General features: G+C 38.3%; 1 protein-coding gene across 2 annotated transcripts in view; it reads right to left on the minus strand.

Moving 5' to 3' along the window:
- setbp1 (SET binding protein 1) overlaps positions 1-6,525 on the minus strand; it is an 84,790-nt gene extending 78,265 nt beyond the window's left edge. For both annotated transcript variants that reach the window (XM_079814327.1, XM_079814328.1), the window contains exon 1: positions 5,956-6,525. The gene's annotated coding sequence lies outside the window, so the exon portion shown is untranslated. The remainder of the gene's footprint in view (positions 1-5,955) is intronic.
- Between the last annotated feature and the right edge of the window lie 3,876 nt (positions 6,526-10,401).

The following is a 10,401-nucleotide window of genomic DNA, read 5'->3' on the forward strand; positions in this document are numbered from 1 at the left end:
TTGTCCCATTTGATCGCGAGAGATTTTGTGAGATTTCCTCTGGTTGTTTGTGAATGGAATCTGTTAGTTTGTGATGTTGCTGTCTTGGTCACATCGCGCACTCCACACATTATAGGAATAAATCTGTCAAATGATTTTTATCGTCATGTTTGTGGTCTCTCACATCTTCTCAGTGTTTACATACTTTAGACACTGTTTATCATGGTGCACTGAGGTTCATAACAAATCTTAAATCCCTCACTCATCATTGTGTGTTGTAAGCGCGGGTTGGAAGGTCTGCTTTGTCCATCCGTAGACTAAAACACTGGCATGTTTTTATTTATAAATATATCCTAGGTCTACTTCCTTCATATCTTCATACCTACATCTGTAAAAAACATGTTGGTAGGTAGCTATAGCCTTTGGTCCCCGGAATTTTTCCTACTCTCTGTTCAGGTGGTACGTAGTGAATAAGGGGAAAAAAGCATTTCAATTTGCTGCTCCCTCTGCTTGGAATAATTTGCAATTTACATTGAAACTTAGGCAGCTGGTTTCATTGGACATTTTTTGTGAATATGTACACATTCATGGATGTATGTATTAGTGATGCGCGGGTCGTCTCATAACCCGCGGGCCCCGCGGGTAACCTGCGGGTCGGGTTGGGGCGGGTTAAGAAATCTTCATTTATTTGCGGGGCGGGTTGGGGCGGGTCATTAAAAACAAAATAAAAAAATCTATGTATGTTGCCTGCAATTCCCTATAGCCTATATAAAATATTTGGGAGTATCTATTTTCATATTTTATTAGGTTTTTTTGATAAGGTTACAATATGAAAGCTGTAGCAACGTAACTTGCATGATGTCCCCAAGCCTTTGGCATCACGCGGCACGTCATGACAGCTGCGCGCCGAGCAGCTCCCACCACCGGCAGCCACGACAACAAAAACGGAGAGATAAAAGTGAAGATGGAAGACGAGGTGCTGGAGTCTAGCCGAAATAGATTAAACCCTGGTACAGTGGACGCCATTCTTTTTTTGCACAGCGAATGTAAACACGCTATGAACATTTCTGTGTGCTAAATAAAACAAAAGTTTAGTGGTTATGTAGCGTAGGCTATAAACTGCCTATACAAATCTGAAATAAAAAATGGTTAAGCCTTCAAGATCCAAACGCTACTTTGGTGAAAATTAAAGGTTGAAAATCTTTATCATTATCTTGTTATTAATATGACCTGATTTATGATTAATGGTCGCGGATGCGGGGCGGGGCGGGTTTTAAAATTGATACACTGGTGCGGTGCGGGCTGGGGCGGGCCAAATAATTTCATAAAAGCAGGACCCGCGGGTTGGAAAAAAAGCCGACCCGCGCATCACTAGTATGTATGTATTTATGTATGTATAGATGTTATCTGTTAAACCCGCGTGAGCTGTGTTGCTGTCAGTCATGGCCAGGACGCTCTTGTAAAAGAGATTCTTAATCTCAATGTGCTTCTTTTCCTGGTAAAATAAAGGTTACATAAAAATGAAAATCTTTTAGTGTTGGCCAGCCTTTAGCAGCAGCAAACTAAAGGCTTACCTCAGTGTGCTTCATATCACTGGTAAACAGTTGCAGTTGTTTGGATGCAGTTTGTTTTTCCGGAGTAGCAACGGAGTTCTGCAAGTGTGTTTGTTTGTTCTGGGTCACGAGTCGAAAACGCAGGTGGTGAGTGAAATCAAATGTCTGTGTTTTGTTGGCAATAGTGGATATAATGTAAACAACACGAACATATAGTGAATCGAAAGTTATCCAGGTATAATGCGATGATGTATTGTGTGTGTGTGTGTGTGTGTGTGTGTGCTCGTGACTCTTTAGCTCCGCCCACTGCATGCCTCCACAAGTTTGGCTGTTTTCTGAAAGAATCGTATCTGTCTTTTATAAATATGATCAAACTAAAGACTCTTCGGAAATATGAAGATTAACATGAGACTGGCAGAAACTGTGTTTTATGTACCCTTTAAGGATTGAGCACAGATCAAAACTGACAGATTAGCACTCTGAGGGTATGTTTATATGACACTGAAGTTTACACAACAATGTTTTCAACTGAAAACAGAAAAATGCATGCATTTTGCCCATTCATTTACGAGACAACACCGTTTTGGGGGCCTGAAAATGCAATCTTTTGAAAACGGGTTTCAAAGCGCATGGTTTTGAAAACGTCATCGTCACCTACTGGCATGTCATGCATAATACAGCCTTTTTAGTCATTTTCGCAAATCCATGTGAACGGAGATTGTTTTGACAGCGTTGTCATCTGTTTATAGTACATTGTTGTCGAGTAAACATACCCTGAATTAAACTGCAGAGAATATAGGCAAATTCTCTGTCATCACAATCCCTGGTGCCGGCCATACAGTGTAAATGAAACACATCTGAACACCATCCTACTTCAGAAAAGTTTCCAAATGTGCGGCCAATCCCACTTGAATTCGTAGAAAACCAGTCGCCCTTGTCTTGTTTTCTACGATGACAAAAGCAAATGGATTTCTGCCAAAATGTCAATTTTAAACTGAGGAGAGATCGGAATTTCGACCGCAGTGAAAACAAAGTGGCTGTAGAAAAAAAAATAAAAAAAAGAAACGGCCTCCTCCTCCTGTATCTCACTGCCAAAAGGTGTTCTTGTTCTGATATTTGGGTTGGAACGCCTGCCAAAAATTAGATATGTCCTTGGATATCTCCCTCTTTCCTTTGTCTCCTGTCAGGACTTGGCTGTCCTCCAATGCAACTAGCCATAGCCAGGAACAGAGGGAGCTCCATTCACACACATAAACATCACTTTGGATTTATTCTTTGCTCAAATACTGTGGTTCTTTTGTGTAATCATATACAATAGGGTTTCTGGAATCTTTTTGTAGGCAAGAGCTCCATAAGTAGATATGTTTGTGTTTTGATAAACGCGATCGGTCTCCTCATTTGACCTGGGTTTTTCCATTGGCTTTCTATGAAACGATGAAGACGTAGAACAGTTTCTCTTCCATTTTGATGCATCTATAAAGTGATGTACTCATAGCCAAAACTACTGCACTCAAATCAAGATTTTGTATTGTCCAAAAAATCCACAACAACTCTACAACCTCCATTTCTGACCACAGACTTTCAATTCAGTTCAACCATTTCATAAGACCTCAGCGAGGATAAAGGTTTAACCAGTGCTTCTGACCAAACTCTGATGCAACCAAAGCATTGATTTAGCCCTTGAATTAGGCTAAATGCCAGAATCACATGCATTTTCCTCTTTAGAAGTTCAATATTCAAGCATAAGTATTGAAAGCATGTCCCTTTGCAATTGAAAATGCATTAACTTGTTCTAAAACGGTATGACTTTCTGCTGTGGAAAATAAAATGAGACATTCTGAAGCATGCTGGTAACCAAGCAGTTGTGTTTATCTTTTGTAAATGATGACAGAATTTTAATTGTGGGGTAGACTATCCCTTTAAGGTATGATATTCAAAACATTTCATTTGTCTTGCATCCTCAAAGTCTCCAGAAGTTAGCATGAAACGGAAAATGTAATCTTCCCTATTGTGAAATATATCTGAGTGAAACCGCTGTTTGAACGATAAAAAAAAAAAGAAAAAACTGTGAATAGGGAATTGATTGCATCGTTGTTGATTGCTAATAGAGTGGTGCAGATATGAGCATTTTAGCACTTGCAGTTCCACCATTCCGAAGTCAATGGGTTTTTTGAATGGAATTTTGATTAAATGGCTGAAATAAGGTCTGTACTGAACTCAAGCTCAAGACACTTTCACGTTTTATTCTACGACATTAAATACATCAGTATTACCCCACACGTGTGTTTTTGAAGCGGTTACGTGTCTTGAAAAAGGTGGAAGTGGCTAAATGGGACTACAGAGGCAGTCAAGGAAATTAAACATAATCGCGCCAAACAGGTAAACTCAGCCCGTTTTTACAGCCTTGTTATGCTTATAATTGTGCTCTTATTAAACTAGTCTAACTCAAACTTTCTGGGGAAATGTATTTTTAGATATAAACGGAAGATTAGTAGTGGTGACGTTGAAGTCGTGGGACCGTGGTGTAGTTCATTTAGCTATAGCTTTTTACTACGAAAAAGTTGTGTTCATCTGTAAAAATTAGCTTGATGGACAAAACATGTCAAAAAGTATCTTTTTATAATGATCAAAGAGCATTTTTTTTTTTTTTTTTTGCAAACTCCAAAAGCCAATGGAAAAATTCTATTGGGTTTTTGTCAAGGGAACCAGTGTGATGCTAATTGGCCCATAAAGTGAAGTCATACCTGCACCACTCTATAGCTGCGATCTCGTGTGAGTGACAGGATTATGGAGGGGATGGATTTTTGTCCCATAAAATAATATGCACAAATAAATCATTTATAATAAACACTGCGATATTCCATTAAAAATAAAAAATAAATCCATTTTGATATCATGGTGACTTTAAGTTCCCCTACAGAAAATTCTGGCTGAATCCGAAATCACCCCCTAAACCCTCAAACACTATTCCCTATGTTAGTCCACTTATACACTTCACTTGAAGGAGTGAATGAAAACGAGTGAGTGAATTCGGACAGCCGTTGTGTGTACATTGGCTGTACTCTCGTTATTGCGGTGCAATGTGGGATAGAATTAGTGCACTCAATAACGTCCACTATGGTTTCGAACACCGCTACAAATGGCTGTCCCCTCAAATAATGCCCTATTTAATGGTATAGGGGGCGATTTCAGATTCTAGAAGACAGACTGTTACCTGTGAAACAGGGGTGCTCTCAAAACACCCCCATTAGCAATTAGTGCTTTCCACCTGACGAAATGAACGCGGCGCGGCAAAACTGACGAAATGAACGCGGCAAAAAATCGACCAATCAGAATTTTGGTCGAGCCAGAACGTATCGACCAATAATCGACTAATCGACTGGGAGATTACAGCCCTAGATTTCAGATTCAGCCTCTGTTTCAAGTCATAACCCAGCCAGATCTCCTTGTCATAGCTCCTCCCCTTTCTGCAATTAGGCAAAGATTTCAGCCAATCAAATGAGGGGCATGACACTAATCAAAGATCAGATAGGCTAAGTATGAAGAACATCCATAAATAGGGCAATCCTCTTAAACTCAGGTTCTGAATAATACCTGATCCTGGTAAATGTCAGCAAAGGTTAATTCGACCATGCAACCTCATGACAGATCAGATAGGAAACCAAACACTTAGGTCAACAGTTTCATCATTGCTACCCATTACACACAAACCGCTGATTGTGTATCAAAACCTAGTGGGACCCCTGCTTGACAGCATTTTGAGGCAGCACGGGACGTCCAAATGCTGTCTAGGTAGGAGGCTCGCTAGGTTTTGAAACACATGCGGTCTTTAATGAGTAAGAACACAAGTGACATGGAAAGCAAGCCTACACGGTGGCTTATAGTGGAAATTACTATAGGCGCTTGACAGTGCAAACACACGCCTACTCTCTATCAGCGGGAAACTGATGCATGGCCACGATTACAGTAAATTACGCTGAATAATGTCTCCTCTTCGTCTGAATATATAACGTTACCACTATAGAGAGGTTCGGTCTTTTACAGCAGTGGGTAACGTTAGGCTATTCTCCCGCTGTCGCAAACGCTGCTGTCCTTTAGGGTGAGTTAGAAAAACATTCACCTTCTGTAGTCTAACTGTTATTATTTCCATAAGTACTGATGGATATGTTGCTTCCCGAGGTCAAATTAAACAATTATACTAGAGTATGCCATGTAAAGGCAGACAGGCGATAGTCCACTTTTTTTCTTCTGGTTAAAATGGAGCTCTGCAGTTTTTAAGTGCTTTACCTAACGCAAAACAATCCAATGGTTTTACTCATTTCAGTTCAATTGCAGCTGTAATTCCTCAGGAACACGCATAAATGGCATTATAATAAAAACTGCACGTTGAAATGTGGTTAAATGAGCGAAGAGGCAAACTCACCCATTTCTGAAGCTGCTGCTGCTGCTGCTGCTGCTGAAGTCTACGAGAGTAAATCCATACACTAGATTATGACAAGCACTTTACAATCCCTCAAACTCAAGCAAACGGCTTTTTATCGCTTTAAAATGGCGTCAGTCGCAATCTCGGGTGAGATTTATTTATTTTTTTCGAAAAAGACAAGCATACGTGAAGAGCGCTCGATCACTGGAGTGCGTCTGCAGATTCAGATGAAGTGTGGATTGAAGCGGGAATATGGTGTACAGTCACAGCGCTGCATTGCTTCCCTCTCAAATCATCAGACTCGGGGGTGGATCGAGCCTTCCCACTGCGGAGAAAACAAATCTGCTCTTACGATCCTTAATAATATCCAAAGTCCTGCTTTAGATGACACGCCGGACCGGAGCGGTCGTGCAGGGCAAATATCCAGGGATATGCGGACACTGGCGTTCCCGTTTCTGGACGTGCTTGATCGGAGTTCAGCGAGTGTGATGTGACTCTTGTTAGACTCCCGCAGTAGTTTTTGATAATGATCGGTGTGCTCTGCTCTCAGCAAATGCTCTGACTTGCCCTGCTGATGACTGCTCTCCAGCGCCCTCTAGTTGTAGAGCACAGCATTTATTTTTATTTATTTATCTCATCTATCTATCTATCTAATCTATGAATGAATGATTAATTATTATTGATTATTGCTTAGCTCAAAATATGTATATTTATTTACTAATTTATTTTTATTTCCCTGTTGGCATTTACATGTACATATTTATTTGTATGTTTGTTTGTAGAGCATAATATTTATTTTCATATTTATTTATTTATTGTAGTGTAAAAAGTTAATTAATTCATCATTTTTTTATGTTTACTTGCTGTAGCCTATATTTTATTGTACTGTTTGCTTGTAGCTCAACTTATGGATTTATTTACTTTTATCTGTTTGCTTGTAGTGTAAAATATTTATTTATGTACTTTTAAAATAATTAAATAATTTATATTTGATTGTAGACCAAAACAAATTATTTATGTTTATTTATTTAGCTATTTGTAGTGTAAACGGTTTATTTTTTAATGATTTTTTTTTCTGTTTGCATCTATCTTAAAATATGTATAATTTTATCTTAGTTTGCTTGTACCATAAAATATAATTTATTTGTTTGTTTTTCAGTTTGCTTGTTGCTCAAAATATGGATTTATTTATTATCTGTTTGCTTATAGCGCAAAATATTGATTGATTGATTGATTGATTGATTTATTTATGCTTGTAGCGCAAAATGTTTATGTATTTGTATTTGAAATGTAAAATGTTTATTAATTAATTGTCTTTTTCTTTTTGCTTCCATCTTAAAATATGTATACTTTTATCTGTTAGCTTGTACCATTAAACATACTTTTATTTACTTATTTATTGTTTTGCAGTTTTTATCCTCCATATTTAATATATTTAGCTACTATTATATAAATCATCATTTGTCCTTGACATTTTCATTGTTGGTTTCTTTATCTTAAAGCAAGTGCTAAATGATTTTCATATCCGTCCATTTAGTATAACTTGTTCATCTTAATATTAATCAATGAGCAAATTCATTATATATCTACTATCCAAATTGTTATAGATTAAGCAGCTCACATACACCCTTTTTATTTTATTCTTCTCTCTCTAAGTGACTATTATCAGACTGAAATATTATTTCAATTGGCACAGCTTGCCAACTCATATAAAAGTAAACACCAAATATATATTTGATTTAAAGAAAGCATATTTAATAGTGAACTGTCATCACTCATCCTCCACATTATTCACCTCTTTTGGCCTTTAGACAGGATGGGTGTTTATATCTGAGCTGTGTATTGATTGAGAGAGAATGTAATGACACTCTGAGACCTCTTCAATATAGAGGTCAGCATCTGCTCCCTTGACGGCCAATCAATGTCTTGACTGTGTTAGTAAATAGTTCTCATTGGTCAACCTTGAAAATCAATGATGCTGCCGATTATTCAAAGAGGTTTAATGATTTTCCTTGTGAAAAAGTTGCCATGGATACCACAAGTAAAGAGTTTCGAGGTTTGTGTGATGTGCATGGACTGCTCTGTTTAATAACATCACATGAACAGGAAAACAGGTCTGGTTGCATCCGCTTCTCAAAAATATCTTGTGTTATGATGGCATCATATATGGACTTTTAATGTGCCCCTATTATGCTATTTTAAAGTTTCCTAATTTCGTTTTGGAGGTCTCCAACAACAGGTTTACATGCATCAAAGGTCAAAAAACACTTTAATTTTCTCATAATATACATTGCACATCACCACAATGTTCACTAATTCTCAAACGACTCGTCTGATGATTCAGTCTCTCTAAATCCCTTCTCTCTGTGAGCCTATCTGCTGATTGGTCAGATGGCCCAGTCTGTTGTGATTGGTCTACCGCGTACAACGCGTATTTCGGAAGCTAAACGCCCATTACCATAACTAATGATTGTACACACTGTAGAGACAGTAATGATGATGTCGATTTTACATCAATCCCAGCGTGAGTCAGATGATGAAATATTGGAAAAACTAGTTATTCAACCATTGAGCAGGACGTTTCTCAAAGCTACTCAGTTTTTGAGGTACATTATCAGATGTTTCAACTGTAATTCCTCACCATCAGCATTAAGTGTGCGTCCATCAACAAACCTGTGTGTGTGTGTGTGTGTGTGTGTGTGTGTGTGTGTGTGTGTGTGTGTGTGTGTGTGTGTGTGTGTGTGTGTGTGTGTGTGTGTGTGTGTGTGTGTGTGTGTGTGTGTGTGTGTGTGTGTGTGTGTGTGTGTGTGTGTGTGTGTGTGTGTGTGTGTGTGTGTGTGTGTGTGTGTGTGTGTGTGTGTGTGTGTTTTTCTAATTTATTGCGGTGCACATGCGGGAACTGTATCAATAACAGCGAATACGTTAGTCCAGCACTAACGTGAATGACTGATGTAACATTAAAGTTTGCCAATCTTGCTCCATCCTTTATCTTTACTCAAAGTAGTAAGAATTACAGACAAGCATTAATAGACACAGTTTTAGGTAATACTGCAGCCCACAACTGATTTACAGTAGTATTTCAGTAAGACAGTAATAACGTAAGTTAGCCGGTTAGCCAGAGACCTACACAATATGAAATGGAATTCTGGTAAGTGGATCCACAGCAGCTTTGGCGCCTACGCTCTGTTTGTTATGTATCGTCATCATTGTCCCGCGTTCTCATTGGTTTGCTGGCATGGGTGATTTCACGCGCAGGGACAGCTGTCCGCAAATCGCTCACCCAAGCGGATAAATGTGCTGTTGCTGCCAGATCTTGATCAAAGAAAATTATATTGTTAAATGTGATTGTAAATGTGAAACACATATTAAATATTCACGCTATATTCTACACTAAAAAAGTGGAGCGGATACAGATATCACAGACATCGCTGCACACGTGCATCATTTGGATTAAAACTAAATGTAATGTGCAAGTAAAAACATGAACTGTTACATGATTTATGTACAACAAGTGGTTCCCTACATTATTACAGAAAGGCGGTACAGTAATCACACAACGTTTTCAATAAGTTTTCTGTGCGCAAACATCCGAAGTGTGCGCCCAGAATGCTGCCTCTCAGACAGTGCACAAATAGCCCATTAAATAGAGTTCTCTTTCGTGTCTTTTTGCACTTGAACGGACAAATTCACACTAAATTATGTAAAAATGCCTGTATAGGCAAGTATACTTTTGAAACATATAGTGGGTTATGTCTTAAAGGGATAGTTCACCCAAAACTGAAAATTCTGTCATTAATTACTCAACCTCATGGCATTCCAAACCCGTAAGACCTTTTTTCATCTTCGGAATACAAGTTAAGATATTTTTTGATGAAATCCGAGAGCTCTCTGACCACTCAATAGAGAGCAATTTAAGTAACACTAGGTTGTTAAAATAGTCCATGTGACTCCAGTGGTTAAACCTTAATTTAATGAAGCGACGAGAATTCTTTTTGTGTGCAAAAACAAACAAAAATATTTTTTTTCTCAACAATTTCTGTGCCAGAAGTGAACTTATCAGTTGAGAAAGAAAATGCGTGTGTTACAGAATGTTGGATGTGCAGCTCTTAAAGTGAGAGCAGCCTAATAAACCAGCTGTTTTTCTCAATGTGAATCTAACAACATAAAGACAAAGAGAAAATCCCTCTCTGCTCTTCACTGAATGACTTAAAAAAACTTTTCTACAAAGCTCTAGTCACTCTTTGCTCTCTCCGACGAAAACATTTTTGTCCTGTGTCAGCCCCCGTAGCTTCTCCATGTGCTCCGAAAGGGTGGGGGATGCAATTCACAAAAAAATCACACACTGCACCTTTAAATTAAAGATAAAATATGAGAGCAATAATATGAACAGTGAAAGTAATATAGCTCTTATATACATTTTAACAGGCATAATTGCATGAAAATAAC

Source organism: Gobio gobio (genome assembly GCF_949357685.1).
Source record: "Gobio gobio genome assembly, chromosome: 4".
NCBI classification, from domain to species: domain Eukaryota; kingdom Metazoa; phylum Chordata; class Actinopteri; order Cypriniformes; family Gobionidae; genus Gobio; species Gobio gobio.